Source organism: Podarcis pityusensis, assembly GCF_964106645.2.
Source record: "Podarcis pityusensis genome assembly, chromosome: 10".
In the NCBI taxonomy this organism is placed as follows: domain Eukaryota; kingdom Metazoa; phylum Chordata; class Lepidosauria; order Squamata; family Lacertidae; genus Podarcis; species Podarcis pityusensis.
Window position 1 is genome coordinate 36,001,484 of NC_138035.1, and position 6,511 is coordinate 36,007,994.

The 6,511-nt window shown below is 43.5% G+C and overlaps 1 long non-coding RNA gene across 1 annotated transcript; it reads left to right on the forward strand.

Annotated features, from left to right (window-relative positions):
• The first annotated feature begins 4,689 nt into the window (after positions 1-4,689).
• LOC308457583 lies at positions 4,690-6,231 on the forward strand. Its single transcript, XR_013977017.1, has 2 exons — positions 4,690-4,771; positions 4,869-6,231. It is a non-coding gene; the product is annotated as an uncharacterized lncRNA (long non-coding RNA).
• The last annotated feature ends 280 nt before the right edge of the window (positions 6,232-6,511 follow it).

The following is a 6,511-nucleotide window of genomic DNA, read 5'->3' on the forward strand; positions in this document are numbered from 1 at the left end:
CAAACTGTTTAGCTAGGCCAGAAATGGTTAGCTTCTACGGACATGACATAGATATTTGCAGAGATGCTGTCCTGGAATATTGCCTGGATCTTTGCCCTCTTTCAAATATTCACACTGTGTATTGACACAGCGAGTTTACTCATTTTGTTACTGGACATGCTTCACCACTCTCTATTATTTGTTTTTTATTGCAGTTACTCTAACAAGAAGCAGTACAGGAAAAAACTTGTTAATAATTCACAACACCAGTTCTTCCATTGTGGTGGGAACTTCAAGGGAAAGGAAAATAGAGGAAGGACTAGACATTATAGCTTTGCTCTGCCACCATGGTCAGAGGCAGCAGTGCTTCTGAACAGCAGCTGCAGGAGAGGAGAGTGTTCTTGTGCCTGGGTCCTGCCTAAGGAATTCCCACAGGCTTCAGGTTGGCCACTGTGAGAACATGGACTAGATGGGCCATTGGCTTTTCTCATGAATGTATGAAGGCACAAGTGAGAGAAAGAAGAAACTTCACTATGTGAGCAGACTTGCCCTGTACTGGATCTCATCCACTATCTGGGTGCTCTGTTTTATGTATTCATTTCTTTTTAAAATAAATTGTTAATTGAATTTACAAATCCTTCCCAATGCCACTTGCTACCATGTACAGTGGCAATTTAATTATTGCTATAAAGTAGACAGACACCCACCCACTTATTCCCAAATTGAATTGCTCAGCATCGCTCTGTAATACAACACTAATTCAAATGTGAAGAAAGGTTTCAGAAGGTTACAAAACTAGAAAGAGTTTTAAAAATAGATCAAATATTCTAGTTGTGTGCAGTTTTGTTTATTGGAAATAACTCAGTTTGTTTTATTGTATCATTTGTTACTGGACACTGGGCTCCAATAAACACTTTAATAAACATCAGATCTTGGGAACTCATAATCTCTGGTTATGTCTTTACAAAAATGTGTGTTAGTGTTATTCACCCCTGTATCCTGACTAAAAATTATATACCTGGAAATTATAATTTTCCCATATCTTGTGGGAGGGACACATTTCTTGTGAAAGCACAGGCATAGCAGTATGGCGCTGGTTTAATCCAATAAACTTGACACTCAAAGTGCTACAGATATTTGTTCTTCTGACATTTCTTTCATTCCCGGTTACAAGGTTAGCTCCATGTGGAGCAAAAGGGTCAGCAGAAGACTCACAAAACAGGCAATTTCATTGTATTATCCATGGGATTTCTTTCTACATAATTTAAGCTGTTTGCAAAATGACAGGGCCCAGCCTGTGTTCCCAACAGATGAAATGAGGGCCATTTCAACCCTGCTTCTTCTCTTCTCTTTTCCTTTCCGCTGCTATTTGTTTCAGACCTTTTTGTGGTGTTCTTCCCAGGGGCATCTTACCCATAGAGGCTAGTGGTGCAGGGCGCCAGGGCGCCAAGTTCTGGAGGGCGGCAAGGAAGAGGCGGAGGCTGGACGCGGGGCCTCCCAGCATCAGCTCGCTGCCCTCGCCCGCCTCCGCCATGCTGCGCTGAAGCAGCGCTGTGCCCAGAGCCTCCGTCTGCCATGGCCACCATGGCATGAAGCGGCCAGCCTGTGCCTCTTCCCTGCCGGAGGAGCTGCCCTTCAGCCACTGCCTACTTCCTCCAGCCCTGCCGGCAGCACCGCCCATCCTAAAAAACTCTGGGAAAAGGGGGGCGCGCACTGGAGAGAGCTTTGCACCATGGTGCCGGATATGCTTAAGACGGCCCTGGTTCCTCCCCACTGCTTTAACATTAATGTCTTAGCGTTAGACCAAACAGCTATGGTTCCTTATGTTACGACATGTGAAATATCTGGTTATCTTTTCTGGTGGGTGGCTCCCTCATCATTTTCGCCTAGCTGCGTTGTGGGGAGCGGCTCTGCTGTCTAATCAGCACTGGCAGGAGGTGTGGCTGTGGGAAATTTAAACTGCGGTACAGCTTGGGACCACCCTTCGCCGGATTTCTTTTTTTTTTTTAATAAGATATTTATTAAAGTTTCAACATATTACAAAAATAAGAGAAAAAAGTAAAAGAGAAAAAAAGAACAAAAATGAAAATACAAAGTAAAAACAGTTAAAAACAAATCAGTCTTTCCATATCTTACCTTTCATTTGCTTGTTTCCCTGACCTCCTCACTCCTCCCTTTTTTGTATTCCAGTTCAATTAGTTAGTTCAGCAATTCCTTTCCCTCTTTGATTTTATCTTAATCTTTTATCTTAATATATTATAACTTTAAATTATCACCTGTTAACAATCCATTTTTACATATTCCTTTATAACATTGCTGCTAAAAACCACTTAACTTCTATCCAACATCATTCTAACATTCATTAATTTTGCAGTATTTCTGTAAATAGTTTTTAAATTTCTTCCATAACTGTTCCCAGTCAGCCATCATTATGTTATGTCCAACATATTGTGCCCATTGAATCATAGCAGATTTCACCGTTTCATCCTGAGTGTTCCATTTCAACAGCAAGTTATAAATCTTTGACAAAATCTTGGTTTTAGGGTCTAACAGTTCTGTTTCCAATTTTGATTTTTCCACCTGGAAGCCAATTTTCTTATCCAAATTATATGCCTCCATTATCTGATAATAATGAAGCCAATCTCGCACTTTGTCTTTTAGTTTTTCAAAACTCTGCAGTTCATCCTTCGCCGGATTTCCTACACACCTGCCCTCTTTTTATGCTTTGCTCTGACACAACCTTGCTATGGACAAATGTTGGCCACCATATTTTGGGGACCGGGCAGGAATTTTTTCTGCTTGGCAAATTGGCTCCTGCCATGTGGTTTTTGCCTACTTTGTAGCAATCATCACAACTTTGTAAGGTTAGGCATTGGGTAAGCCTTTGTTTGGATAGAGGGGAAGTTGTAGCCTCTGTCTGCCCCTCCTCATTAAAGGGATCTGTTAAAGGGATCTGGGTTGTGTGTATTCTGTCGGATGCCCGGACGTGGGCTAGGGCTATGCCACAACCCCTATGGGGATGCCTTGGGATGCCCCTATTTGATGTAAGCCATAAAGCTCCCCCTATTGGTGGTTTATCCTTAGTTGGACTCCTTGCAATGGGCGGGAGTCAAGATATAGTCTGGCTTCACCCAATGCCTAAGCCAAACTGCTCACATCTGTAACCAATAAGCTTGTGGCCTATTCAAAACCATAAACCAAAACCCACTTTTCTGTGTGTTTATTTATCCACTAGGGAACAGTGGGTCATGGGGCCTTGGCACACAAGTGATTGTTCCTATCCAGTAAAGGATCTTACTTGTATAGAAGCAGATCTTTCTGAATGCATATCCTTAGTTGGATGGGATTCAAATAGCTGCTGTATGCATAGATCCCCAGCCTGGGGGTGTGCACTAATCAGCTGTTTGGAATGATAATTGGGATGTGTGTGTCTGCACAGATTTAGTACTTTTACTGCACTGTGAAACAGATGATTGGAGCTACTCAGAGTATCTCACTACACAACACACATAGGCAGTTTGGTATGCTGGGGAGGCAATCCCTGCTCAGTCATGAAGGTAACTACTGTTCTTGGGCATTCACCCTCATAGAGTTGCTGGGAGGCTAAATGAGACAGGAGTGGAAGCCACTTTGCACTTGAACAGTAGAAATTTAATGCAGATTAGAATAATGACAAAGTCATTAAGCAGTGCTTCCCACAACCTCTAAACAGAAACTCTTAAGAGGCTCTTCTGTTTCCAAACAACAAAACCGCCCTGTTCCCAGGTGCAGTAAAAACATCCCTTAATAAATGTTTCTTTAAAATCTGTTAACCCAGTGGTTTTCAACCAGTGTGCCCTGGCACCTTGGGGTGCCTTGAATGATGGTCAGGTGTGCTGTGGGCAACACTGGCCTCCCTCTTTCCTTTCCTCCCTCCTCTGATGCCTTCTTGCGCCTCTGCCTCCCAAAGGCTTGTACAGCTGTTGGTTGCAGCAGACCTGGCTACAAGCTCCTTAGGCAAATGCCGCCTCTGGGGCTGGTCAGGGGGTACTGGCTGCCAGGAGCTGAAGCAGGCTTGTAGTAAGCAAGCAAGCAAGCAAGCAGGTGAGGGGAGCCCAGCCAACCAGTCCACCAGCCCTTGCAGTTGGGAACAGACAGACAAGTCCTAGGACCCCGTTGAGCAGTGTGAGGAGGGACCTCTCTTTGGGGTGGGAGGGGGGGAGCTCAGAGTCCAGGGGTGGCAGCAGTGGCTGCCCGGAGGGCTCCCAAGAAGAGGGGAGGGGAGAGGAGGCTGAGGGAACACTTCACAAGAGAGGGTGTTTGAAATGAGATGAAAAGCTGCCAGCTCTATCGGCAAAGGGTGATATAGCTGGGCTCCTGAACCCCACGGAGGTGCTGCAGAAACAATGTAGTTGGTCAAGGGAGCCGTGGACTCAAAAAGGTTGAAAACCTCTGTTTTAACCAGTTAGACCAACCCTAGGTCTTCCTTCTGCATTCTTAAATCTTAGAAAGAGATAGGATAAGAGGAAAGGAGATAACAGTTCAGGCTTTGCCTTTTCATTTTCAGCAAACACATGACAGGGGCAGTGATCAGTGCACTAACTCTGCCCCCCTTTGTGTTGTTTCCTTCAAAACAGTGGCAGGCAACCTTGTCAAGTGGAAAGCCCCCCTCATGCATTTTAGAACCTGTGTTTTCCAGGCTTCTAGAATGTCTGAGAATTCTCCATGAATACAGGAGACTCCCTGCTTCATGCAGTCACCTTTCAGGAGTTGGAGGGCAATGGAAACGCTGAGGAGGAGGAGCAAATCTACGGTATTGGTCCTCAATGATCCCCCTTATGTGCTTGCAGAACGGTAAAAGGGAACAACCAAAATAATTTAAGACTAAACACAGATTATTTTAATTCCAGGTGCAGCACATGGCTCCAGATTTCAAAGGCCTCATGGAGTAAATGACATTGAACAAAGACGCAAAGCTTGTTTCCAATAACACTGTCCAAAGATTTCCTTTTATTGAGTAAACAGCTTCACAGGCCCCTACATGGGAAGATATCAAGATTCTCTTAAAGGTTTTAACAGCATACCAACTCCTTTCAAGCACTTTAAAAAAAATAAAAAAATAACCCCCTTCAGTATGAAAGCTTCAAAGGAAAAGAGCTGAGCAGAAAGGAGAAAAGAACAGCTGGGAGAGAGGGCTGGTTACAAAGAGAATAATAATAGGTATAAATGGCTTCTTAGATGAATCAGAAATGATAACGCATGCAGCACAGATATAACAGAAATTCCAGAATGGTTATTGGGGATTGAAGCAGCTGAGGCAATTGACTTAAAAACTGAAAATAGTTTGGTACTCTGGCAGCAATGAGACAAGAAGAGGGATTCTTTCGCTCGTTCAGGCTCTTTTTCCTGATAGTTAAAAAAGAGCAGAAGACAGTAGGTTTTGTGCAGTTGAGAACTTCAATCATGGTGGAGCTTTCAGCACGTGTGTGAAAGGAATATCTTGCTCCATAGCCATCCCCTGATCAGAATTGGCAAGAAGCCTGTATTAATCGGAAACAGAGTAGACTCTGTGAACTGTGGCACATGGGATCACCCAGTGAATTACTTCTTAATGGCCTAATGGACAAAGGGTCTGTGACTTTAAGAGGTGCATGGCAAACTTAAATCAGTAGGCCAACTCTACCCGTTGATAGTTACTTTGGTCCACCAGCTGTTGCTGAGTTCTCTGGTCCTTGGCTGTGCTTGCTGGGCTGATGAGAGAGTTGTCGTTCAACAACATCTGGAGGGCCAAAGCGTCCACACTCTTGACATAGCTACTAAATGCACCATAACTGGTGGTAACCCTGTCTCTGGCCTTCTGTGTAGATAAACTGAAGAATATGAGAATGATTACGTTTACTCTGGGCTTTGTGTGATAAATCAGCACACCGAAACTTGAAAAAGGTATCCTGGAGACTTTTTCTAAATTGCTATTAACAGTATCGATAGTCTGCTTCAATAATGAAGATTCAAGAATAGCCTCAAATATGCATTTAACCCCCTGGTTAACAATAAAATTGACTGAGAAGCCATATGAAGAAACTGCACAGGAGTGTTAAGGGCCAATTACCACACCTTCTCTCCTTACCACAATCTATATAGCCAAGGCTATTTTCCTGATCTTTTGTTTCCTACTTGAATACCTACACAGAAAACAAGGTCTAGACTGGTCAATGGTCCACCATCACCCAATTCGTAATGTAAAGTAAACAGAAATAAAGGAGCATTTGCAAAGCCTGTGTTGGACAACTATTTCTTTTAGGGGGCCTTGCTTTCTTAGCTTGTCTCCTGGTACTCAGTGTCTGTTAACAATGAGGTCATAGAACACTTTGCAGGATTGATCCTTAGGAAAATAAATTGCTCACACCTGGGAAAGATCAATTTCATAGTTTAGAGGCTCTAATTCGAATCCTTAGCTGCAAAAGGGAAAAGGAAAGTAAGAGGGAGAGAGTGAAAAGGCATGTCTATAGATACGCTTGGTTAATGGTGACAGGAACAACCATCAATCAAATTC